The following is a 26,063-nucleotide window of genomic DNA, read 5'->3' on the forward strand; positions in this document are numbered from 1 at the left end:
AAGATGGATATTCATCCTCATTTGAGGCTTTTCTTATCTCCCCGTCTCTCTAGACCGATGGTCTTTCATCATTCATTCATTTATTACTTTGTAAGACCTATGGTCTTTCTGTGATCATTCATTCCTTCTCACCCTTCAAAGCACCAAGCATGTTCTTGCATATGAGTCTGCAAGTCCAGCTCAGAGGAAGTAATATGAGATGACACTTGAGTAGGTGCCACCCCAGTGAGAGACAGCAAGGGGAGCTCAGGTGGGGAGGGCTCAGGGCAGGCTGGAGTGGTGAGAAGCTCCCTGAGTGCTCAAGTGGCTTCTGCAGCTCCTCGTCACAGCTGGAGTCTGGCCAGCTCCGTGAGGTCCCTTCTTCATCCACCCTCAGGTTGTGTTCCACAGGAGAAAGCCACTCTTGTAATAAGGGAAGGATCTCCTATGTACACCTAGGGAAACAGAGGCAAAGGGGACGCTCTTTGAGGGACACTGTTTTAGTCTTTTTTGAGGAGCAGACTCCTGTTTGGCGAGTGCTTATGCTGGCTGAAGCCTGGATGGTTCACTGCAGCGGATTTTCCCCAATGCCGCATTACTGCATATTCTCTTTCCCATGATGTCTATTTGCACAGCTTGTTCCAGTTTCAGAGACATGACTGATTCTGCTGAAGGTACCAGTGCATAAAATTGAAGTGCCAGGAGGACCAATAACATCTCTAGGATGAGAATGGACTTTTTAAGTGCAGTCAGAATGATTCCTTCACTTAGCAGCTTACCGTGATACCTCTGCTCAACTTTTGCACAAATACCGGGTCACAAGGCTTGAAGCAGTCTAGCAAAAAATACTTTCAGCTACTGAAGCTTTAATAGTACAGCAGGTATAAGAAATAAATGTAAATGTCCATGGAGTTTATATACTTACAGTCTAAAGTTGCAAAGCATTATCTGTCTTAAATATGTAAGCTTTTAAACTGTCCCCATTCAATGCAATGGCAAAACTTTGTGGCTTAATATCAGGCACCATGTGTCAGTACTGCTGCAGTAGCTGGCACGACTTCAGGATTGTTAAAAATGCCGTGTAAGAGTTTTAGAGTAACTTGTCAGAAGAAGAGACAGCTCCTTGTGTGCTGTACTGCTTCCATTGAAAGCACATTGGCCCTGTTGCACTGCATCCTAAGCCAGTTTAAGGTTTTTCAGAGGTGTGGGGAAGATCAGTTTTACTGCTATGAAGTATGGAGGCCGCTGGGGAGGAAGTTGGGGTTCAACTGCTGCTTCTACAAGAAGGTGGGAGGAGGGGAATGGCAATGGTTTGGAAAGCTGGGGTAGGAGTGAAACCTATTGCTCTCACCATGAGTGAGAGGAGAATGTGTTTCTGTGATGAACTGCTGCACAGCCTTGATTACCACAGCAGGACAAGCCTCTTTTTCAATGCAGTGATAACCACTCTCACCAAGAGCATTTACTGTTCTGGGCAATTTCCTGCTCAGACCAGTCTGCAGGATGATCCTGTATCATGTCTGTATGGTTTCTGTCAAATTTGCCATTTTGTGTTTACATTTGTCTCCCCACATCCAAATGTGTTTAGAGCTTTAGGTATTTGATTGTCATTTTTCTTCCAAAAGCTCATCTGCAATTACACTGCTTCCTGTGTCAGGCTTTCTCAACACGCACAGAGAGGTTAAACAAAGAGCAACCCTGTGGAAGAAATATGCTTAATAAGGAATTCAGTGAACAAACTGGAACCTACTTTCTCATGGTGTCAAATCTCATGGTTAGGTTCCTTGGCATCTAATAAGGCCTGGATGCCACTCTAAGGTGTGTCTTTAATGGAAGGAACTATTTTTCAATCAAAGGCTTCTGCCTTGTTGAATTCCTTTGTTGAGGTGCTTGAATGTGTCCAGAGAAGGGCACCAAGGCTGGTGAGGGGGCTGGAGCACAGCCCTAATCGGAGCAGCTGAGGGAGCTGGGGATATTCAGCCTGGAGAAGAGGAGGCTCAGGGGAGACCTCATTGCTGTCTACAACTACCTGAAGGGAGGTTGTAGCCAGGTGGGGATTGGTCTCTTCTCCCAGGTACCCAGTGACAGAACAAGAAAACACAGTCTCAGAACAAGAGAACACAGTCTCAGACTGCACCAGGGCAGGTTTAGGCTGGATGTTAAGAAGAAGTTCTTCACAAACAGAGTGATTGGCATTGCAATGGGCTGCCTGGGGAGGTGGTGGAGTCACCATCCTGGAGACATTTAAAAGGAAACTGGATGAGGCACTTAGTGCCATGGTTTAGTTAATTAGAAGGGTTAGGCGATAGGTTGGACTCGATGATCCTAGAGGTCTTTTCCAACCTGGTTGATTCTGTGATTCTCATGTTGCCTTAAAGGGAGAATTATCTTTCAACTTCCCCTTCAATGGGGATGCTAATAGAATAATTCTTCTTTTCATGTCACCTGCAGGAGCTTATTATTTTTGAGAGCTGTTTCAACTTGATTTGACAGATTAGTGGTTTCAGAAAGTACTGGGGAGACAGAGACAGGACATGCACTTAGGTAAATGCATAACCTCTGGTTCCATGAGGAGCCAAGCAGAGCAGCTCTCTTACAATAACAAGACTATATATGTGTAGACTAATACAAAGCAGAATGAAACAAATATGCAGAGCATTAGGTAACACCAACCATAGAATAACAGAATTATTTAGTTTGGAAAGGACCTTCAATGTAATTGAGTCCAGCCATTAAGTCTGATCTGCCATATCCTCGGGGATCACATCTGGACAGCTTTTAAACACATCCAGGGATGGCGATTCAACCACGTCCCTGGGCAGCCTGTTCCAGTGCTCTGCCACCCTCAAAGTAAAGAAGCTCCTTCTCTTGTTTAGGTGGAACTTCCTGCATTCAGGTTTGTGTCCATTACCTCTTGTCCTGTCACTGGGGGCCACTAAGAAGAGTCTGATCCCATTTGCCTGACACACTCCCCTTAATTAATAAGATTCCCCCTCAGTGTCCTCCTCTCCAAACTAAAGAGACCCAGCTCTCCCGGCCTTTCCTCATTTGATAGACGTTCCACGCAGCCATGCACTGGACTCCTTCCAGTAGTTCATTCTCCTTCCTGATCTGAATTGCCCAGAACTGGATGCAGTACTCCAGGTGAAGCCTTAGAAGTGCAGAATAGAAGGGGAACAGAACCTCCCTTGACCTACTGGCGACACTTCTCTTAATTTATCCCAGATTGCCATTGGCCTTCTTGGCCACAAAGGCACACTGCTGGCTCGTCATCCTGTTGTCTGTCAGGACTCCCAGATAATGGGGGGCATCCTACGTGAGAGGCATGAAAGAAGCCAATACTGAGTTTATGGTGTGCCTTAACAATGAGATAATACCAAGCAGCTTTTGCATGCTTTGTCATGTACTCGGTGTTGGATGCTGATATCTCCAGCAAAGCAGGACTGGGAGCTGGGCCATGCTGTGGTACCATTTCTTCAAACATACAAATCACTGTTTAGGGAGATTAGACAGGATGGAGGGTTGGGCAGGGAGAAATTTCATGAAGCTCAACAAGAGCAAGTGTAGAGTCTTGCACCTGGGAAAGAACAACTCCATAAATCAGTATATGTTGGGGACTGACCTGGAGAGCAGTAAAGGGACAAAGGACCTGGGAGTCCTAGTGGATGGAAGGTTGACCACGAGCCAGCAATGTGCTCTGGTGGCCAAGAAGGCCAATGCCATCCTGGGGTGTATTAGAATGACTGTGAGAGAGGTTTTCCTCCCCCTCTACTGTGCCCTCGTGAGGCTGCATCTGGAATATTGTGTCCAGTTCTGGGACGCTCAGTTCAAGAAGGACCTCAGGGAACTGCTTGAAAGAGTCCAGTGCAGAACCACGAAAATGATGAAGGGAGTGGAACATCTCCCTTACGAGGAGAGACTTAGGCAGCTGGGGCTCTTTAGCTTGGAGGAGAGGAGACTGAGAGGTGACCTCATGTTTATAAATATGTAAGGGGTGAGTGCCAAGAAGAGGGAGTCAGCCTTTTCTTAGCGATGCCCAATGACAAGACAAGGAGCAATGGGTGGAAGTTAAGACGTAGGAAGTTCCATGTAAATGTGAGGAAAAAATATTTCCCTGGGAGGATGACAGAGCACTGGAAGAGGCAGGCTGCCCAGGGGATTGTGGAGTCTCCCTCTCTGAAGATATTCAAAACCCACCTGGATGAATTCCTGTGTGGTCTGCTATAGGTGATCCTGCTCTGGCAGGGGAGGTTGGACTGGGTGATCTTTCGAGGCTCCTTCTAGCCCCTAACCTTCTGTGATTGTGTGGTTGTCTGACACACCATGACCAGATTGGAAGTTGCATAGTTAGTGGATTAAATGCTTGGCTGTGCTCTTGTCTTTGACCAGTCACTGTCTTTTATCTTTAGTGGACTGTGCTGTGTTAGCAACAGTATTTCTATTAAATTATTTTGGGTGTAAGTGCTTTTCACTCATACTTGTGCAGTTTGGCTAATAGTTCCATGAGTTGGTCTGTGATTAATCTTGTCAAATATATTCTGCCATCAGTGCCTACCAAGTCCTTATGAAGTCCTGACATATATTTGTCAGCAGATTCAAGTATTTTTTTGTGCATATAGGCAAAATTTGGATCTCCTTGAGGTCATATTCTCTTTTCATAAAAGGAATGCAAAATGAGCCTGTAAAGATGAAAATGGCAATTGTGTATCGCTTATTAGAAAGGAAAAAACAGATTGAGTATGTGATGACCTTCAGTATCAGACTGCAGATAAAGTAAATTTCCTGGAATAGGAAAGAAATCTTCTCTAATAGTGATCAGAATACACTTCTCCAAAATGTTAACACCACTGCTGCTCTGGCAGGGCAGAGTATAAATCCAATCAGAGAAAGTAACTATGAGAATAGTTACCTTTGTTTATCAAATGTACACTGAAGTGGAATAGAGTAATAAAGTGATAGGATGACATGAAATGGCTTTGAGCTGTGCCGGGGGAGTTAGGTTGAATATTAGGAAAAGTACCTTTACTGAAAGAGTGGTCAGGCTTTGAAATCAGCCCAGGGAATGTTGGAGTCTCTATGCCTGGAGGTGTTTTAAAAGCATGTAGATTGGGCACTTCCAGACATGGATTAATGGCCGTGGTGGTGTTATGTTGACAGTTGGATTCAGTGGTCTTTTCTAAGCAAAATAATTTGGTGATGCGACTTATTTCTGCACAAGTTTTGTGGCCAGAACTAGTATGTGTGCATTTTCCATTACAGAAAGAGCAGTGATCATCAAGTCCATCCAGCTCACTTCCACACAAAGTCAGGTGATGCCAGCAGTAGGTCAGGTTAGCAGTTACTTTTTCTAGTTAAGCCTTGCAAACTTCCAGAGGCAGACATTTGGTAGCCTCTCCTGCTAGCCTGGTAGCTTTCTCCTAATGAAAAAGGCTTTTTTCCCTAAAGTTGTCTTAATCCAACCCACTCAAGCCACAGTGTGTGACTTCCAGCTCTTACTATACCATCTCTTGACAATGAAAGAAGTGCAGGTCAGGCATCCTCACACCTCTCTTCAAGTAAACATAGGCTTGTACCATATTGCTTCATATTCTCTTCCTCACCAGACTTTGTACCATACCTCTTCACCTGTCCTTGTAGGACATATGTCCGTGGTTCATGCCTGTCGTGATAGTTCTCTGCAAGACACTCTCCAGTTTCTCCACATTCCTTTCAAGCTGGGAGGCCCAGGACTAGACACAGCATGTCAGGGCAACCTCATCAGTGCTGAGCAGATGTGGGTAAGAGCTTTCCTCAGACTCCCCCTGAAGCAGCCCAATGCCTGATTTGCAGTGACAGTGCTCCATGGGCTTGTCCTCCACTTGACATCTACTGCAGCCTTCAAGTCATTGTCTTTGACCCATCTCTGCTACTGACCTGTTACATGTTCTTTCTCAAGTCATTAATTCTGTTTGCACGTGGCACATCCCTGCTGCTTGAAGGTTTCTGCCAATGTAAAGAGAGCTCTCTGTAATCTCCATGAGGCTGTCTCACTCTGTAGGTTTGCACAGCACTCAGCACAGTGGGATCCCATAAGCTTGCTTATCTTTATACTTACTCATTGAAAGATTTTACTTTCTATCACTATTTTAATACACATGTTAAATAAACTATAAATCATCTTCTTGATTTAGACACCAACAATAAGAGCCATACTGGGAAATACATGCATGATAAGAGTGCAAGGAATATAACAGATTCTTGTCTTGTTTTGAATAGACTTCAATCTGTGTAAACAACCAAAGATACAGGGACGGTGGAGTTGCTTCATTGACTTGGAAGACAAACACAGCCTAAGTTTACATTAGTAAAATACTGCTGAGGGATGTTTCTGAACACTGAAAAGCAATGATATGTACTCTTGATTTGTTAGGACATCACCTTACTGGCTTTTGCCCCATTTCCAGTCCTCTCAAATAACACCCAGCCAAGTTCTGGGAACTGGAATTTACCATAAGCTATTCCTAATGGGTACTTTGTGGTCACTATGTGTTAGAGATTGAGAGAATTTAGTAGCATAGCACTGTGACAGCTCATGTAGCCTAAGCACATTCAGTCCCTAGTAACTATTTATTTCCTATGCAATTTACTGTTAGACACAGCCACAAATGACTGGCCTGTGTGATTATGTGGGACTCAAGTTCTTCAGCTATTGGAAAAGATGAGTAAGGGTTGTGTTACTTGGTTTCATGTTCAAATCAAGAAAGCTGAACCTCTCTAGAAGCCTATTCCAGCATTTGGTAGCACTTTCTGCTAATATCCAAACTAAAACACCCATGGTGGAACTCAAGGCCAGCAAGAGCAACTCCTTCTGTCCTATCATTTGTTGTTAGGAAGAAGAGACAAACACCCACCTTGCTACACTCTCCTTTCAGGTAGTTGTAGAGAATGATAATGTCTTCCCTGAGCATCCTTTTCTCCAGACTAAGCAACCCCAATTCCTTCAGCTGCTCCTCATCAGACCTGTTCTCTAGACCCTTCATCAGCTTTGTTGTACTTCTCTAGACCCTGCTACAGCACCTCATGTTTTTCCTGTCATGAGGGCCCCAAAATCAATCACAGTAGTCAAGGTATGGGCTCACCAGTGCTGAGTACAGGGAAACAATCACTTCCCTAGTCTGGCTGGTCACGCCATTTCTGATACAGCCCAGGATGCTCTTGCCCTTCTTGGCCATCCCCTGTCTGGATGGCTCCTATTCAGTCATCTCTTAGTCAACACTCCCAGGTCTTTCTCTGCCAGGCAGCTTTCCAGCCAGTCTGCCCCAAGCCTGTAGCGTTGCATGGAGTTGTTGTGGCCAAAGTGCAGGACTTGGAACTTGGCCTTGTTGAATTGCGTATGACTGTTCAGGTCCCTTTGCAGAGCCTTTCTACCAACAAGAGGATCAGCAGTCCCTCCTAGTTTAGTGTCACCTGCAAACTTACTGAGGGTGCACTCGATTCCCTCATCCAGGTTATTAATAAATATCTGGCCCCAATCCTGAGTCCTGAATAACATAACAACATATGGATTTGACTCCGTTCACTACCAGTCTTTGGGCCTGGCCATCCAGACTTACTTTTTTACCCATTGAAGTGTTCATCCTTCCAAGCCACATGTAGCCAGTTTCTCCAGAAAGATGTTGTGGGAAATAGTGTCAGATGTTTTAGTAATGTCCAGATAAACACCATCCACAGCCTTTCTCTAGTCCACTAAGTGGGTCATCTTGTTATGCCCTTCGTGAACCAATACTGACTGGGTCATCACCCAGTTGCCCTATATGTGCTGCATAATAGTATTCAGGATGGTCTGCTCTGTGACCTTCCACAGCACCAAGGTGAGACTGACATGTCTGCAGTTCTTCAGTCCTCCTTTCACCCCTCCTTGTAGATAGGCATCACGTTTGCCAATCTCCAGCCAAGTGGGACCTCTCCAGTTAGCCAGGATTGCTGGTAAATGATGGAAAGTGGCTTGATGAGCACTTCCAGCAGCTCTCTCAGTATCCTCAGGTGTGTGCCATCTGCCCCCATAGACTTGAGTATTTCTAAATGGTGCAGCAGGTTGCTAATCATCTCATCCTGGATTATGGGGGCTTCCTTCTGCTCTCCATCTCTACCTTCCAGCTCAGGGAGCTGGGTATCCAGTGGACAACCAGTCCTAATGCTAAAGACTGAGGCAAAAGAGGTATTCAGTCCCTAAACCTTTCCTCTTCGTTGATCATTATGTTCCTTCATGCATCCACTAAATGATAGAGATTCTACTTAGTCCTCTTTTTTTCCTTGCTGGCACACTATCCTTCAAACACTGCTGTGCTGCCCTCGGGCTTATTTCTTGCAAGCCCAATTTCTTGCCCTTCCCCCTTTAGATCTAGTTTAAAGCTCTTTCCATGAGCCCTGCTAGCTCCTGGGGTAGGATTTTTTCCCACGATTTTGAGATAGGTGTATCCCATCTGTTTCCAGCAGGCCTGGTGTCCAGTAAATCAAACCATGGTAAAAGAACCCAAAGTTCTGTCAATTACACCAGGCTCAGAGCCAGGCATTGATCTGCTGACTCTTCCTGTGTGTTCCCTCATCATTTCCTCAGCTGGAGGGATAGAGAAGAGCACTGCTTGTGCTCTCAATGCCTTAACTAGTCATCCCACGGCCCTGAACTCTCCTTCATTGCCTTTGGACTTGCTGTCACTACTTCTCTGATGCATCCCTGAGAAATGGGGGGGTGTGCTGGTGCGGATGGAGGAGAATTGAACGTGTGGAGCAGGAAAAGGGAAGTGAAAGAGCCACAGTAAGAGGCCATCACAGAGGCAGGTGCAGAAGCAGAGGAAAGCATTAACCTAAAGATAGTCTAGTGACAGAATGCAAAGAAAAAGGCCCAGAGAACTTATTTTTGCTGTAGTGTGACCTGTGAAATGCTTAGAAGCGTGTCTCCTCTGAGGTGATTTGCTTCATCACCCTGCTGGTGAACAGGGCCAGGAACAGTTTAGTAACTCAAAAGGCTAGAATCATAGTTACCTAATTCTACCATATGCTTAAGCCAAATTAATGCATTCAGTGGAAATTCAATTAATCTCTGCACTGAACAGCTACACTTCCTTCTGCTCTGTTCCATTTCTCCGCTATAATGAGGCAGTGTAACCCCTGACTAAAATGTAGTCAAGCCAGAGGGACCAAAGCAGGCTGGAGAACAGGACTGCATGAATCAGAATTAGAATTTGCACAAGACTTTGTGGCAGCTCAGAGGAGCAAAGTTAAGTTGTCACTCCATGCAAAAGCTGACTTCATTGACACATTTAAATGAAAGAAAACTTGCAGAGCTCTTCACTTCCACTTTTAGCTTTTTATTTTGTGTTGTCACTGTAATTCAGAATGGAAATGGTATTCAGTATTGGGGTGGCAGGCGGGAAGAGCTCATAATCTAGCCTGTCTACTGTTTGGTGTTATCCTGCATGGAGCTGGATCAGTTTCAATGTGAACAACTAGTAGCCAGTAGCCCAGAGTGCTATTAACCAAGTCCTTTCCCATTTAACTGAATGTATAAAAGTAATCATTCAGTTGTTCTAGTTACATATTTGGTGTTACTTTATGTTTGCTCTCAAAGAGGCTTTAAAAGAAGATTAATGGTGAATTTTGCGTCAGCATTATCTTTAGCATGTGGCATGTGTTACTAGTGTCTACAGTTAAGACTGTTGTCATTTTCCAGCCTGCTTCAGCAGGTGTTGTCAGAGCTGTACAGATGTTGGTGGACAGGTAGTTGAGCCAAGAATTTGCTTCTAGACTTAGCTAGAAGTCTCAAGACTAATGGAGCATTGGACATAGATTTGCCAATCAGAATGGCACTTTACCAAGCCTCACCATATTAGGTGAAGCCAGGGCTTTCACCTTCCCCTCCTACGGTTGCCTCCCCCCAGCACAGAAGTAGGGGGAGCAGGGAAACATATCTGGACAAGCCAGGGCATGGATAAGCCCATGTTTGACCTATCAGGCCCACCACAACCACCAAAAAGATACCGGCCCCATCCACTTGACACCCAACCCTCAGATATTTATACACATTGATGATATCCCCTCTCAGTCTTCTCTTCTCCAGACTAAGCAGCCCCAGGTCTCTCAGACTCTCTTTGTAGGGGAGTTGTTCCAGTAATCCTTGTGCCTCTCCACTGGAATCTTTCCAGCAGGTCCCTGTCTCTCTTGAACTGGGGTGCTCAAAATTGGACACAGTATTCTAAGTGTGGTCTCACTGTGGCAGAGTAGAAGAGGAAAATAACCTCCCTAGACCTGCTGGACACACTTTTCCTGATGCACCCCAGAATGCCATTGGTTCTCCTGGCCCCAAGGGCACATTGCTGTCCCATGCAGAACTTGCTGTGCACCAGGATTCCTGCTTCCCAGCAGGGCAGCCCACAATTTGTACTGGGTGCCTGTTGTTATGCAGGACCCTGTACTTGTACTTATTGAACTTCATGAAGTTTGCATCCACCCAGCTCTCCAGGGGGAAAAAAGCACAGTAACAAGGGGGAAAAAAGCACAGTAACAAACACTTGGCAATGTTGTATCCAGCATTAATGGTAACAGGAATTGAAAGGCACAAATTAATTGGGCAGTGAGTACTTCCAATTTCTGTTCAGAAAAAACATTGATCTTGTGCACTGTCCCTTACTGATAATAACTTCGTAGAGAAGATAACAAAGCACTACGACATTTGCCTTTTTTCTACTCTTGCTCTCGTGAGCAGGTTTATCCAAATAAATCTGGGATGTATTTGCCTGCTGTCATAGCCAAGGCTATGCTGATAGAACACCTTGGGGTGAGGTGGGATGGGAACCAAACCTAGGCAAAGTCTGGGCACAAGCTATAATTTTAAGTGCCTTTTCTGCCAAGTCTAACTTAACCACCACTGACATAGATCCACACGTAGCAGGCACAGTGCTCATTCGGTACCTTGTCTAGGATGGATGGGCAGCTTTGAAATTAAGATATTAAAATCCTGCCTTGTGTCTTTAGGGAATTGTGAGGGCATGATTGTGCAAGGAACTAGCTGTTCCACAGAAAGTCCTACAAAGGGCAAGCAAAACAGTGGAGGTAAAAGTTCATACTCCATCACTGCTATCTACATGCTATGAGAAGGAAACTGTTTAGGGTTGAGTTACTGCTTTGAGAATGGCAGGGGAATTCTTAAATTATAATCTGGATATGAAAAGTGGGGAAAATTAAACAAGAAGGGGAGAAAGTTGTGTAGAGGAATTAATATAGTAGATGTTGCCCTTCAGATTATATTAAACCTTAATTTTCTGGTATTTTCAAAAGTGAAGTAGGCTCTTTCTAAAAATATGCACATAGGAGATTTTAACTGAGAGCTGTTGCAAAGATTTTGTTTTCACCCCTTAAAATCTGCCATTTCACAGCATATTGAGTTGCATAATTTCTTATTTTTCTTGAGCTCTAAATCTAAAACTATCTTATGATTCAAAGAAATTCTACCAGAAAAGTTTTAGTAGCATCATGTAGAATATGTATCTTGTGCTGGGCTAGATTCTGATGCTCTGCTTCATGACAGTAGTAGTTCATATGCACTTAGTTCACACTTACAAAGTAAGGAGATTGGAATCCAGCTTAAGGTGAGCCCTTTTCCCGTCCTTGCACAGAAGGCACCAACACTTGCACTATCTTCCAGCAAAACTCATATGAAACATTGTTCTCCAGCCTAGCTCATTAGATAGATAATTAAGAGACTGAAAAAATAGTTTCATTTGATATGAAGACACCAGGGACAGATCAGTTCCCAGTGTTTTTCTCAATCAATTTCAATATGTGGGCTTTAGTGACTAAAACAATGAGTTGCAGGAAGGACATCAAGATTTTGAAACCTTGCAGTCTCATAGTTAATTTGCAGTGCTTTTCCTTTTCTGTCAGTGCAGTTAAGAGGACATTGTGCAGTGATTTTGCTGAGGACAAAATGTTTCCAGGCCTTTCCCATGTTTTTTTTCTTTTTATGTAAGGAGTCAAAGAAGTTCAATCATAATTTTTTGTATATAGATAGAGCTACTTCAGATTGTATAGGAAGATCTGTAAAGGGCTCTAATGCTTGGATTTCTTCTATTTTTACAAAAGAAAATATATCTATAATTAAGCTTATGCCATAAAGGATTTTTGTATTGAATTCTCCTTTTGACATGATTGATTCCTGTATTGGCTCTAGGAAATGGAAACCAGTAAGTAGAATCTGACATAAAAGAAATATTTGGGCTGTGCAGTAATGTCATTTACTACAACAAGAGCTAAACTAGAATCCCAGTTGCCACCGGCTTCTTCTGCATATGCAAATGCCTTTTTTTTTACTCAGGGTCATAGTTGCACTGTGTTTGAGGAGTGCAAATAAACATGGCCAGCAGTTCACCTGTCACTGTAATGGGAGTAGCTGGGAGGGAATTAGTGCATAATTAGGATACCTGGCTCAGAATTTTGGCGTGGAAAACATTAGCATATAATGTGTCAGAAAAGCTAAAGCTTTCCTCCGCTCTTCCACATGGAATAAACATGAGAATAACCTGCAGGTAAGTGGATTTCTCTGCCAACCTGAAACAAATATTGGCTCTCCTCCTGTTGCTGTTATTCACTGCTCCAAATGACCAGTGGTACTGATGTTGTTGTTCATCTGTGTTGAGCAGCAGCACTACTGTGTGTCAGATGCGCTATAGGTCATAAAACTGCAAAGTGATGGTGGTGATGTTCCAAGTGAATTTTTACCTACTGTATAATTTCATAAAACAATAAACACCAATCTCCTGCATTCATCCTGTAGCACAGTTAATTTGCAGAGCACCAGGTGAAAAATCACTGCAAGTTGCTCACCTAATAATAATAATGGTCAGCCAGAATTGCTAATAAATCAGGCTTTGACACTCTAAGACATTCAATCTAGATTATTTATTTTTTCATTACAGGACTTGATTTTGCAATTTATTATTTCTTTCTTTATTTACGTTCTACTCATACCCACATTTTGCTCTGTTACAACCTATCTCAGCAGAAGAAACACGTCCTTGCCCCACTGCTCCCACACTGGCTATCAAACTCAATCCTTGCTTTGTTCAGTGGCAAATCCTGGAGAGGGATGGCAGCTCCAGGCATATTCTCCCAGCCTGTTTTCAGGAGCACCTGGCACGAGCACCGCAGCTCAGGTGCAGAAGGGTCCAAATGCCACATTGTGTCTGGAAACAAAAGACCACCAGTGATGGGGCAGGAGACTAGCAGAGTGGCAGCGTCTGGGCTCAAATAGGTGTCTTTTAGCTGAGAAAAAAACAGCAGCATGTGGAACGAAATGCCAATCATTTCTGTATCTGAATTCATCATCTGTGGAATGAAATGTTAACATGTAACATTTGACTGTTGGAAAAGATGAAAAGAGGCTGTTTTCAAATTCCCCAAATGACACAAGTTCTGCAATTAGAAGTAAAGGAACTTCAAAGTCTCCCAAAAGTGCTACAATAAGTGTTGTTCAATGCCTGCAGGGGAGAAAAGCAATACAGTTGTCATAAGACACAGATCTTGCTTTGCCTTCCACTTTGTTTCTTGGCCAATCACTTGTCTGTACAGCAAATAAGGACCTACACAGTTTGCCTAAGTCTTGGATGCCACCAAGGTCTTCCCTCTCTCTTCCTGTGTCTACCCCTGTTGGAAATAAAATTGCCAGATCTGCTTTAACCAACAGACCAAGGTTTAGAAAGAAAAGTGGGACAGGCTGTGGAGGACATAATTCCTCCACAGAGTGAAAGGCCTTTGAGATTCACTGCTCCAACCCTGATCTGACAGTACTCCAAATCAATGATTTTCCAAATGTGCTTAAGCTCCTGTATTTTTCTGGCCTTTCTGTGCAGATGGAGTGAATGGAAATAATTGAGTTGTGAGGAAAGGCTTTTGTTTTGGTGCACCAAGAGGTTTGTAATAAGAACATTAGCACACTTATTAAAATGTCTTGTACGTTCATGCCTTGAGTTTTAGACAAGGGTATTGCATTTTCATTTTTTAAATAAGAAATCTAAACAAAAAGCTAATAGCCAATTTCTGAGCATGGCTGACTAGATGGGAATTTGCTAGCATTAATATATTCTCATTAGAGAAATTCTGTTGTGCTCTGGTCAGTGGAGAAGACATTTGGCCACAGATAAAAAGTCAGTTTAAAAGCAGGACCAGCTCCAGCCTCCAAGGTTGCTGTTTTCCACTGCACTACCAGCAGTTCCTGCTAAGAAACCTGTCCTCACCAATCCTCAGTGAGCTACCAGAGCCAAGAGGCAGCATATGAGCCACCATGGCTACTGGTATTTGGCATGTAACTAGCACTTCCCCAGTCCCACTGAATGCTTTCTGTCATTTCAGCACACTAACAGTTTTGTGGCATTCACCAGACCCATCAGAGCCTGCCAGGGGCCCATTCCTAAGGAAAGGGAAGAGCAAAGGACTTTCTCTCATGGTTTTCTTCTCATCCTTGTGTCACACCACTGCATGCAGCTGAATCTTGCGTTGGGATGCCACTCATGTGCAGACTTACCAGTGAACAACAGATTGCAGCTTTCTCATTTGGAGCTTGCAGCTCAACTGCTTTCTACAGCTCTTCTCTTAGTAGATTAATTATGTGACTGGAATGTCTCCACAGTCACCACAAGTCTAAAATGATTTAAAACCCAGCACCAACCTGGCTCATAGCTAGACAGAGAGCCCTACCATTTTTTAATGGATTTCCCAAGGACTCAACATGTAATGCTGAGCTCCAAGGGACCGTGGCCCTGCGATCCAAATGATGCACTGCAGCCTTGCAATAGGCAGGAGCCAGTAATTTTGTATATCCTCCCCATGACAGAGACAGCTGCAAAGATCCAAACCTTGAATTCATTGCAGCTTTTCCACAGTTAGCAGAGACTATGTAAACCCTAAGGCAAACCCTCCTCTTTTGTTTTGAGCAGAAGGCTAAAATCCAAATGGCAAAATGTTACAGATTCAGCAGCCATAAACATGGGGATGACATGAAGAGGAAAACTGATAGCAGGGCTTCATATGAGTGTTGCTGCCTTGAAACTAACAACTGCAAAAAAAAATCTGTATACATACACATTTCTAATTAAATCACCTAGAGTAGAAAGAAGAGAGAAAGTCTGAGTAGCTTGAGCCATTGAAAGACATGTTGGCATTTGAACCTTCTCCACTAGGATGGCTGTTGCTGGGGCCTTTGTGATACTTTCACAGAATCACAGAAACATTCAGGTTGGAAAAGACCCTCAAGATCACCAAGTCCAACTGATAAACCTACTCTACAAGATTCACCCTAAACCATATCCCCAAGCACCACATCCAGACAACTTTTAAACATATTGAGGATTGGTGACTCCACCACCTCCCTGGGCAGCCCGTTCTAATGCCTGTCCAAAATTTTTCCTAATGTCCAGTCTAAACCTACCCAGTTGCAGCTTGAGGCCATTCCTTCTTGTTCTGTCACTAACTACCTGTGAGAAGAGACCAGCACCATCCTCTCCAAAGTACAAATCAGAACATTGAGATGAAGTGCAAAGACTACTGAAAAATCTAAGCAATAATGTTCAGATAGAGCTGAACAGTGATTCAATTATATTAATTATACAATCAACTAGATAATATCATTAATTCTATTATTTCCAGGTTACAGAAGTTTGGGTTTTTTTCTCACATCTAGAAAAGAAGTGTAAACCCATCAAAGAAACTATAAATACTTTGGGGTTGCATCTAGTGATTCATGACCGAGCTGAAATGTTATAACAGTTTCTCAAGTTGTTTGATTTACTTTGTTGGGGACAAAATAGTTTTTCCTGGGTTGTTTATGCTACGTGGCTGTTTTGGAAAGTCACTGAGAGAGCAAAGGTTATGTCGCCTCTCACTTGCTTTACAGTTTGATGAGGAATTTTATCAAAATAGCCCCCTTTCTGTTCAGTGTCTATATTCAGTACTGGAGTATAAAAACAAATGAGAAAGAGGGAAAACTTAGAGAAGTTCTGCAAACTGCAGGGTGAAGAATTTCCCTGAGATAATCACAGATATCTGCAGAAAATCATTTCAGATGTTTATTACTCTTTCGTAAAGGGATTGCAATGCTTCTGTGCACTGTGCATTTCTGTGTAACACTTCATTTGGTGTGTCTTAAGTGCCTCAGCTGCCATTACTCACCAGGCTTCATTTACCTCAAAGGAGCTAAGCCAGTTTACATCAAACAAGGATCTGGCACACAGTTCTCAGAGTTGGTTGGGGAATGCATAGTCCTTTTCTGTGGGCTTAGTAGAAGCAGTAAACTTCCCTAAGGATGTTAACATTATGTATCACAGAATTACAGAATTGTGGCTGGAAGTGACCTCAGAGGTCATCTAGTTCCAGCTCCCCTGCCATGGGCAGCGACACCTCACACTGTATTATGTTGCTCAGAGCCACATCCAGCCTGATCTTAAAGACCTCCAGGAATGCGGCTTCCACCACCTCCGTGGGCAGTCTGTTCCAGTTTCTTATCACCCTCATGGTGAAGAACTTCTTCTTAACACCCAGTCTGAATCTACCCACTTCTGGTTTTGCTCCATTCCCCCTAGTCCTGTCACTACCTGACATCCTAAAAACTCGCCTACCAGCTTTCCTGTAGGCCCTCTTCAGATACTGGAAGGCCACAATAAGGTCTCTTTGGAGCCTTCTCTTCTCCAGACTGAACAACCCAAATTCCCTCAGTCTGTCTTCATAGTAGAGGTACTCCAGCCCTCTGATCATCCTCATGGCCCTTCTCTGGACACACTCCAGCACATTCATATCCTTCCTGTAATACGGGCTCCAGAACTGGATGCAATGCTTAAGGCTGGATCACATCAAAGTGGAGTAGAGGGGGTGAATTACCTCCCTCAATGTGTACATCTGTTGCTGAACTACCCCACCAGTATTTAAGTAGCCGTTGACACAAAACACTAATAAAAAAGGCAAAAAGCAAAACCCACCAAAACCAAACAACCAAAACTAAAACAATAAAAAAATCCCAAACACAAAAAAACCCCAACCAACCAAACAAAAACAAACAGCAAAAACCCAAAGACAAAAATAATACAGGCACAGACATACAGAAAGATTCACAAAACAGAGACATAAAATATATAAAACATAGGCATACAGAAATAGAGGTGAAATACCCCTTCTCCAAACCAACAGATAAGAATTACTTTATGATACTAGGAATATGATGGACATAGAGCTGTAAGCAAAAGATGTTCCGGTTGAGGTTATTCAGTTTTGAGAAGAGAAGGCTCCAAGGAGACCTTATTGTGGCCTTCTAGTATCTGAAGGAGGCCTACAAGAAAGCTGGGGAGGGACTTCTTTAGACATCAAGTAGTGACAGGACTAGGGGGAATGGAACAAAACAAGAAGTGTGTAGATTTGAATTGGATGTTAGGAAGAAGTTGCTCATCATGAGGGTGGTGAGACACTGGAACAGATTGCCCAGGGAAGCGGTGGAAGCTGCATTCCTGGAGGTCTTTAAGACTAGGCTGGATACTAGGAATATGATGGACATTGGGCTCAAAAAGCATTCCAGATGTAGGGAATCTCTGCCCTTCCCTTTCCCAGCTTTTGCTATCAGGGAATTAGCTCTGTCATTTGATGCCTGAGGTTTTATGATAGGTCTTTTTTTCTTTCTATTGCTGAGTTGTGAAAGGTAAAAAACAAAAAACAAGTGTTGATGTTGATGATGGTAACTTACTAAGAAAAGGAAGCAGATTAACATTTCAAACATAATAAAGGAGAGGAAAACAAAGCCACAAAGATCTCTGAGTAAATCCACAGCTACTGTTAAGCAGCAGATTGCCATTGAGGTGTGTGATGCTGCCTTCTAGTTCAAATAAAAATTAATTCAATGAGGCTCTGTAGTTTTTTGTTGTAGAGGTCAGAATAGATGAGCATTGTGGTGCCCTGTGGCTTTACGTATAGACGGCAGAAAGTGGCCAAGCTTGTGTCCTTTAAGTAGCATCATGTATTCCCACCACTGAAAAAGAATCCTGGGCTAAATGAACCATTGATTAGAGCCAGCAAAGTCTTCCTTATTTTTTATAATCTTATCTATAAATCTCCACCAGCTGAAAGCAGGACAAGTTCCACTCTATGCTTGTGTTATGAAATATTTATCAATCTCCCTACCTAGGCTGTATCCTTCCTCTTGTATTCTTCTTCTTCCTTTGCCTGTATTTATTTGTTCTCTTCTTCGGTGAGGCTGTAAGTTCCCCAAGGAGCAGCATATCTTCCACACGCTTCCTGCAGTGTGACTAATACACTTCTGAGCAATACAAAAAAGAGAGCCATAAAGATTCTGCATTCTCCAGGGCCACCTATTTTACTTCCCATATTGCAGAATTCCTTAATTCTGAGTGAAGGAAACCACTGGTAATATGTACTTGTCAGAAGAGGTAATCACAGCATAACCATCAGAGTTGTGCTAAGTAGATAGTTTGGTAGATTGATGCCTGTAGCTTCAACAGCCTGGGACCTCAAAATCACTTTCCTCTGTTGGAGGCAGATTCAGAAGGTGCCTGCCTCTATTTGATGGCAAAGCTGACAACAGGTTTTGTCTGTATTAAAGTCAATATGGCTTTTAAATGCCTACTTGGCAGACAGTCTACATGCAGTAGCCAGCTGGAAAAATTCCAGCCTAGACCACTGACAGAAAACACCCAAAACATTGCAAATGGGTCTTTTTCTAAGGCATTAGTGGTACTCATACGCCATTAACAGAAGAGGTGTAAAATACTGAAGGAAAAGAGTAGGCAGAAGTTATATTCAGTGGTCCATATAAACTCTAGCTTGTCCAAACTATTAAGAAAATGGAAACCATTATAAAAAAATCAGAACTCTCTTATAAAGCTTTTCCTGCAAATATCTCAAAATGTTTCTTCTGTAGGCAGTGCCCTGTCAGGAGCATGTTGCTGTTACAACTTGCTCTTCAGAGCAACTGTTTGTCTCTGAGAACCACCCCAGCAGGGAGCTGTGCGGCTACAGAGAATCAAAAAATCATAGAATTGTCAGGGCTGGAAGGGACTTCAAGGATCATCCAGCTCTGACTCCCTTGCCATGGGTAAGGACAACTCACACTAGATCAGGTTGCTTGGACCTGCATCCAGCCTGGCCTTCAAGACCTTCAGGAATGGGGCTTCCACCACCTCACTGGGCAGCCTGTTCCCATGTCTCACCACCCTCATGGTGAAGAACTTCCAAACATCCAGTTTGAATCTACTCACTTCTAGTTTTGCTCGATTCCTGCCAGCCCTATCACTACAAAGGGCAGCAACTTGGGGGGAGGGGGAAGATGCAAGTGTGCCAGGCAGTATAGGGCCCAAGGACTGGGCTGTAAAACTGAAGCTGGTGAAGAGTGTGCTGGCTGTTGGGTGAGCAGGGGATGACATTCCATTGCTGTTTCTATTCCAGTCTTGCTGTATCTGGGACATTACACATCCATAACACAGTGGCATTCTGCACATCTGTGCCATGCAGGCAATTTAATAGTGACAATTTTCAGGTCTTTTGCTTAGACATGACTTGAAAACTCTAACAATTATTTAGAATTAGATTTTTAGATTGGGATCGTCCTTGTTAAGTATGCTCAGTTACTGGAGCTGAATTGTTCCTACAGGCAAGCTCTAGGGTGAGAGTGTGAGAAGTTACCTTCCTGTTTCCCGCTCTTATCCTATGATCCATTACAAGCTTGGCAGAAGGCTTCACATCACAGTCTACCATAGCAGCTCAGAAGACCAGGGTTTTCTTAATGAGGTTTGGGCTTGGCAGTTAATTAGTGAAGGAGTGCTGGTGTTCTCCAGTACATATTGATGCAGCAGGAGGGCTCCTAACAGAGAGAGTTTGGGTAATAAACTTGCAAACCACTCTAGCTCAATTTGCCAGAGTTCATCTGTCAGAATCCCAAACACCATTTGCTTTCTGCAGTGTCTAATATTTGCTGAACTAAGTCAACTATTTACAGTAGAGTTTTGTGAGCCAAAATTTTCCCTGAAGTTTTCAAAACTGATAATCCAGTATTAGATAGGATAAAATTAAATTAGGGAAATACAGTCTCATGCTTCAGGGCATGTGCCAACTTAAAGCTAAAATAGGTAGGTGGGATGCAAGCTGAGCTGTGAGCATGTGAAGCTCACAGGTATTGCATACCTTCTTCTGAAACACCCTGAACCAGGTGTTGCCTTAGACAGGTGGCAAGACAAGAGAGATTAAGTCTGATCTGATAGGCACTTTTCTCATTGCTTTTAGACTGGTCTTATGATGTTAAACTAGATATTTTTCCTCTTTCTTGACTTCTTATAGGTTATGTAGAGTCTTGCAAGCAGTTGCACCATGATAGAAATGCAGTAAGGATTGGAACTGAATTTCCTTTTGCAGTATTGCAGTATTCCTTTCTCCACTCAACTACCCCACATACCCTTTGTTTCTTCTACTTGTTCCACATCTTTAAATTAGCATTTAGAGCCTGCCTTACAAGGAGTATTTTGCTAGAAAATTCCCATAAGAGGAATATTTAACCTGTTGATTCCAGCTGAGGAATTTGGCCTTTATTGCCACAGACAGGAAAGAATTAATTACATGCATTAGCATTTTCTCCCGTTTGGACTGGCTACTGTTCAGGACAGAAAAAACTCCCACATGCTAGGGCATTTCTGAACACTTTGAAACATGCTATTCCTTGTACTTCCAATAGTCAATGATCTGAAGTGTATGTGTATAATTAATAGTGTCAGAAACAGGGAAAGACATATGGTTAATCTTTTATTCCTATGGAAATCAAAGCTTTCATATTTCATTTCAGAAAGAAGATACCAGACCAAAAGAATGTCCTTTCCTTATTGCCTTGATAGTCGGGAGACATGAATAATATTATTGATGTGCAAACACAGAGAGCTGGAGGATTATAACTCTGTTTCTGTGTGATTAAAGACCTACAGGAGGTACTTGGTGCCAATAGGCAAAGGATGTTTATGATATAATGGAAGCAGAAATGACAGCTGACCTTTCCTGGAGTCATAACTGAGTCGACAAGAACTTTGGGGGTCACTTTCCCTGCAAGTGTCTCTTTAGTCTCCCCATAACACGGGATTTCATGCCTTTGGGTCCCTTGCTTTGTATTCCTGTGTCATAGCTGAGAGTGTACATTTTAGTCACTGACAGTTCTAGACTCCCATGAGAAACTTTGCCATTTTTTTCTGCCAACAATTCTGATGAAGAGGATGTTCTTCCTGTACTCCTGCCTTTCCTTTCCCTCAGGTATCAGTGCTATGCGAGTGAGCATGCTTAGGGCAGGCTGTCCTACCATCTCTCTCCCTGTTCCCAGAGTGTTCCAAAACTTCAGAAAAGCTTGGAAGTGGCAAACTTGGAAGCCTTGGATATTTGAGTTTTCTGTTAGTGAGTTTTTCATTCACTCCTCAGCACAGCCACTGAAGTAGTCCTGTTGGGGTGTAGCAGAAAACTGGCTGTGAATCATTCATGTGGCTCCTGAACTGGTAGCAGAAGCCTGTTGTAACTTAGAGGATCCCAGATACCACTGGGTCTTCAATCACACGTAAGCACTTAAAGCTGCCTCCAGAAGGTCAGAATGGAATTGGCTGGATGGTTGCACACAGAGAGTAGTGATCAACAGCACAATGTCCACCTGGAGACCAGTGACAAGTGGTGTCCCACAGGGGTCAGTGCAGGGACCGGTGCTGTTTAATGTCTTTGTCAGTGATATGGACAGAGGAATCAAGTGCACTCTCAGCAAGTTTGCAGATGACACCAAGCTGTGTGGCACAGTCAAGTTGCTAGAGGGCAGGGATGCCATCCAGAGAGACCTGGACAGGCTGGAGAGGTGTGCCCAGGCCAACCTCATGACATTCAGCAAGGCCAAGTGTAAGGTCCTGCACCTGGGTTGGCGCAATCCCAAGCACAGATACAGGCTGGGTGGATAATGGCTGGAGAGCAGCCCTGAGGAAAAGGACCTGGGGGTCTGGGTCGATAAAAAGCTCAACATGAGCTGGCACTGTGCAAGTGCAGCCCAGACAGCAACCATGTGCTGGGCTGCAGCAAGAGAAGTGTTGCCAGCAGGGCAAGGGAAGTGATTCTGCCCCTTTGCTCTGCTCCTGTGAGACCCCACCTGGAGTACTGTGTACAGTTCTGGAGTCCCCAGCACAGGAGAGACTTGGAAGTGTTGGAGCGAGTCCAGAGGAGGGCCACGGAGATGGTCAGAGGGCTGGTGCACCTGTGCTATGAGGACAGGTGACAAGAGTTGGGGCTCTTCAGTCTGGGGAAGAGAAGGATTTGAGGAGACCTTATAGTGGCCTTCTGGTATCTGAAGGGGGCCTACAGGAAGCCTGGGGAGGGCTATTTACAAGGTCTTGTAGTGACAGGATGAGGAGTAATGGATTTAAACTGGAAGAGGAGAGATTTAGACTGGATGTTAGGAGGAAGTTCTTTACAGTGAGAGTGGTGAGACACTGGCACAGGTTGCCCAGGGAGGTTGTGGCTGCTTCCTCCCTGGAGGTGTTTAAGGCCAGATTGGATGAGGCCTTGAGCAACCTGCTCTTGTGGGACGTGTCCCTGCCTACAGCAGTGGGTTGGAGCTGGATGATCTTTGAGGTCCCTTCCAACCTAGACCATTTTATGATTCTATGAGAGAAATCCCAAATGAATCGATTGGCTTCTATTTCCAACATCTAAATGCACTTCTCCACTTTCTAAGCGTAAGCAGATCACAGAATATGTTCAGCAAGTCATAATTTGGTTATCTAGAAGTGCTGTGATAAAAGCAATGATAGAACACAAACCCAGCTTCTTTATTTTTCCCTTTGATGCTGTTTTCATTTGTCCTTGCTCCTTTTGCTTTTCACAAATTGCACAAAATGGAAATAGTAATGCTCATCGGTGAAGTCTTTTAAGAATTAACAGTGCTGAGTATTGCCCTAATTTAACAAGGGGACAGGCCAAGATATGTCAGCTATGATAGAGCACAGTAATTGTGCCACAGACACCTTTAAACCACTCTGGCTTTAGTCTTCACTGTACTCCTAACCTCAGAAATGTGGTGCAATTACTTTGGAGTCATCCATTTTTTATTTCATACAATTCCACTGCTTAATGCATAAACAGCTGTGTCAAATGAGAAATCCTGGCATGGTTGCCCTACTGGAGTAACTTAACCTTTCTCTTAGATAAATGTATTGAAACATCAGTAAAATTATCCTCATTTCTATGCCCTTAACCATCTTTCTTTTTTTTTTTTCCTCTTTTGAATTTCCTCGTGGTAAGGCTGAATTCAAAACCTTCCAGTTACGAAGCCCAATCTGAAGTACTCCATAGGTTATCTTGATAAAGCTGCTGGGTCACTGTTTGGTCATTTCACTTGTTACAAGAAGGAAAAGCCTCATAAATCTTCAGTGACATAATCACCATCTTACAGCATGTGATGGCCATGGGCTGGACCTCACTTAATTGCCTTTGCGCTTCACCATTGGTCGTTGTGGAGGAAGAGAATGGATTTATTTTTTTGAAAAGAAAATAGAAATCCCCAAATTAAATCTTTTTAATTCCATTCCTCCTAGACTGCAAAGGCAGCAACATTCCATGAGATGAATAGCAGAAGACAGTGTAACAAATTAATACAAATGAAGTCATTCCTGAGTGACTCCATCTGCTTTGGAAATGAGGCTCGGACTTTGCAAAATGTGGCCATGATCCAGATAATTAGGCCTGACTCCAAATGAAGCCACACAGGTAAGATATAGCTTCATTAACTCTCCTTGGGAAGGCACACATCCAAAAACTAACCTTAATAGAGCAGCATATGATCCATTGACAATCTGTTTGATATTAAAAAATGAACTTTGTTTTTACTGTGTTGCATGAGGACTAGGCCAGTAACACATGCAGAGCCAAATGTTAGAGATTGGACATGTTGTAGTCTCTTGCATTACACACCAGTCACTGCATCCAGAGAACTTGAATCCTGATTATTTTTGTTTACAAAGTTTAATCAAAATACATTAATAATCTGCAAATCCTAAGCAAAGCACATAAGGTGTCTGCAAGTGTCTTGCCTCTGTAATCAACAGGAGGATTATTAGGTAATAACAAATGTTATTCATCTTCATAATGGCTAAATGACAGCCTGCTTAAAAATAACAAATGGCTGCTCTTCATCGACTGTTACAGGGTGAATATGACCTTCACTTACTTTAAGCAAACAAGTCCTCTTTTCAAAGACTTCTCTGGTTCTTTAATTGATAATGATGAGATGCTTTATCTTTGTTGAGAAGAAGGGGGAAAAAACGTCTAGTTGTACCATTTATTTTAGGTTGGTGGCATTTTTATATAGCACTCTCTTGTCAGAAAAGATGCTGAGATATAATACTGATTTTTTTCATCAATAATAAATTAATGCATAATTAAATTGGTTAGTGAGGTGCATAATGAACTCTGGCAAAATGTTTTGCCTTAATGTTTATCAGTCTTCTGCATTATTTTTTTCTGTGGATGTGCTGCTTTTATGCAACAGAACTGAAGAAAACTGGGCTGAAAGAAACATCAAAAACTTCTCTCATACATCTGTCCATCCTGAGGAAAAAAACCAACAATGCCTCAGCCATCCCTGGCAGAAATCTCTCTTACTGCTTCTCGAAAACCTCCAGTACTGACAATTCCTCCTGCAGGAAATTCGGTTCCAATCCTTACTGCTAGAAATATTTTCATAACATCTAATGTGAATCTCCCTTGTTGCTATTTAAGCCCAGGTTTCTTGCAGAGTAGGCCCTGGAGTTTTCAGACTGAAGTGCTTCAATACATTTAATCTTACTTTCTAACCAAATTTCTTTGAGCCTGAAAAGCATAAAGCATGTGGGACAGCTTACATACATCAGCAGTCAGACTGATGAGGATGGAAGCCTAAACAAGCACTGCCTAATACAGTAAAAATAGTCATTCTTCCAAACACAATTTTCATACAAAGACTTTTTTTTTGCACTTAGGTAGTTTTGTCAGTTTAGGCTGCTCTGATCTCTGCAAATGATGGTTTACAGGAGTTCTGGCTTTTTATAAATGCTAACAGCCAGAAAGGTATCTGTGCCTCCTGCTAAGATAATGCACAGTAGTTATACCTTCTAGTAAGGCAAATTAGAGCACTCTTTTGTGAATACTGCCTACAGACAAAGCAAAAAGCAGAGTAACTACCATACTTGCTTCTGCAGTTTGGAAGATATTGCTGCTTTTGCCAAGCCTCAGCCAGCCACATTTGGCTCATTTGCCGTACAATTTACATTCAGAATTTAAGATGAGGTGGAGTTAACAGCTTTCTCACACAAAATCACAGGATGCTAGGGGCTGGAAGTCACCCAAAGAGATCCAGCCTCCCTGCCAGAGCAGGACCATACAATCTAGCTCAGGTCACAGAGGAACACATCCAGACAGATCATGAAAGTCTCCAGAGGAGAAGACTCTACAGTGTCTTTCTGGGGACCGTGTTCCAGTGCTCTGTGACCCTTACAGTAAAGAAGTTCCCCCTTGTGTTGAGATGGAACCTCCTGTGCTGCGGCTTACATCCATTGCTCCTTGTCCTGTGCCAGAGAGCAAGTGAGCAGAGCCTGTCCCCCCTCCCTTGACTGCCAGCCCTCAGATATTTGCAGACATTTATTAAATGCCCTCTCAGTCTTCTCCAGACTAAAAAGCCCCAGGTCCCTCAGCCTCACCTCATCAGGCAGTGCTCCAGTCCCCTAATCATCCTTGTAGCCTTCTGCTGGACTCTCCAGCAGATCCCTGTCCCTCTTAAACTGGGCAGCCCAAAACAGAATGCTGTACTCAAGATGAGGTTTCACCAGGGCAGAGTTGAGAAGGAGGAGAGCCTCCCTTGATCTGCTGGATACACTCTTCCTAATACACTCCAGGATCCCATTTGCCCTCTTGGCCACAATGGCACATTGCTGCCCCATGGATGTTATCCACCAGCACTCTGAGGTCCCTCTCCACAGGGCTGCTCTCCAGCAGATCACCTCCCAGCCTGTACTGGTGCAGAA

The 26,063-nt window shown here is 43.3% G+C and overlaps 1 protein-coding gene across 3 annotated transcripts in view; it reads left to right on the forward strand.

Moving 5' to 3' along the window:
- CDH20 (cadherin 20) overlaps positions 1-26,063 on the forward strand; it is a 283,902-nt gene that overhangs the window by 95,047 nt on the left and 162,792 nt on the right. For all 3 annotated transcript variants that reach the window (XM_064160836.1, XM_064160834.1, XM_064160835.1), the window contains one exon: positions 23,601-23,772. The gene's annotated coding sequence lies outside the window, so the exon portion shown is untranslated. The remainder of the gene's footprint in view (positions 1-23,600; positions 23,773-26,063) is intronic.

The sequence above is a fragment of the Pogoniulus pusillus genome, chromosome 21, assembly GCF_015220805.1.
Source record: "Pogoniulus pusillus isolate bPogPus1 chromosome 21, bPogPus1.pri, whole genome shotgun sequence".
Classification (NCBI taxonomy): Eukaryota; Metazoa; Chordata; class Aves; order Piciformes; family Lybiidae; genus Pogoniulus; species Pogoniulus pusillus.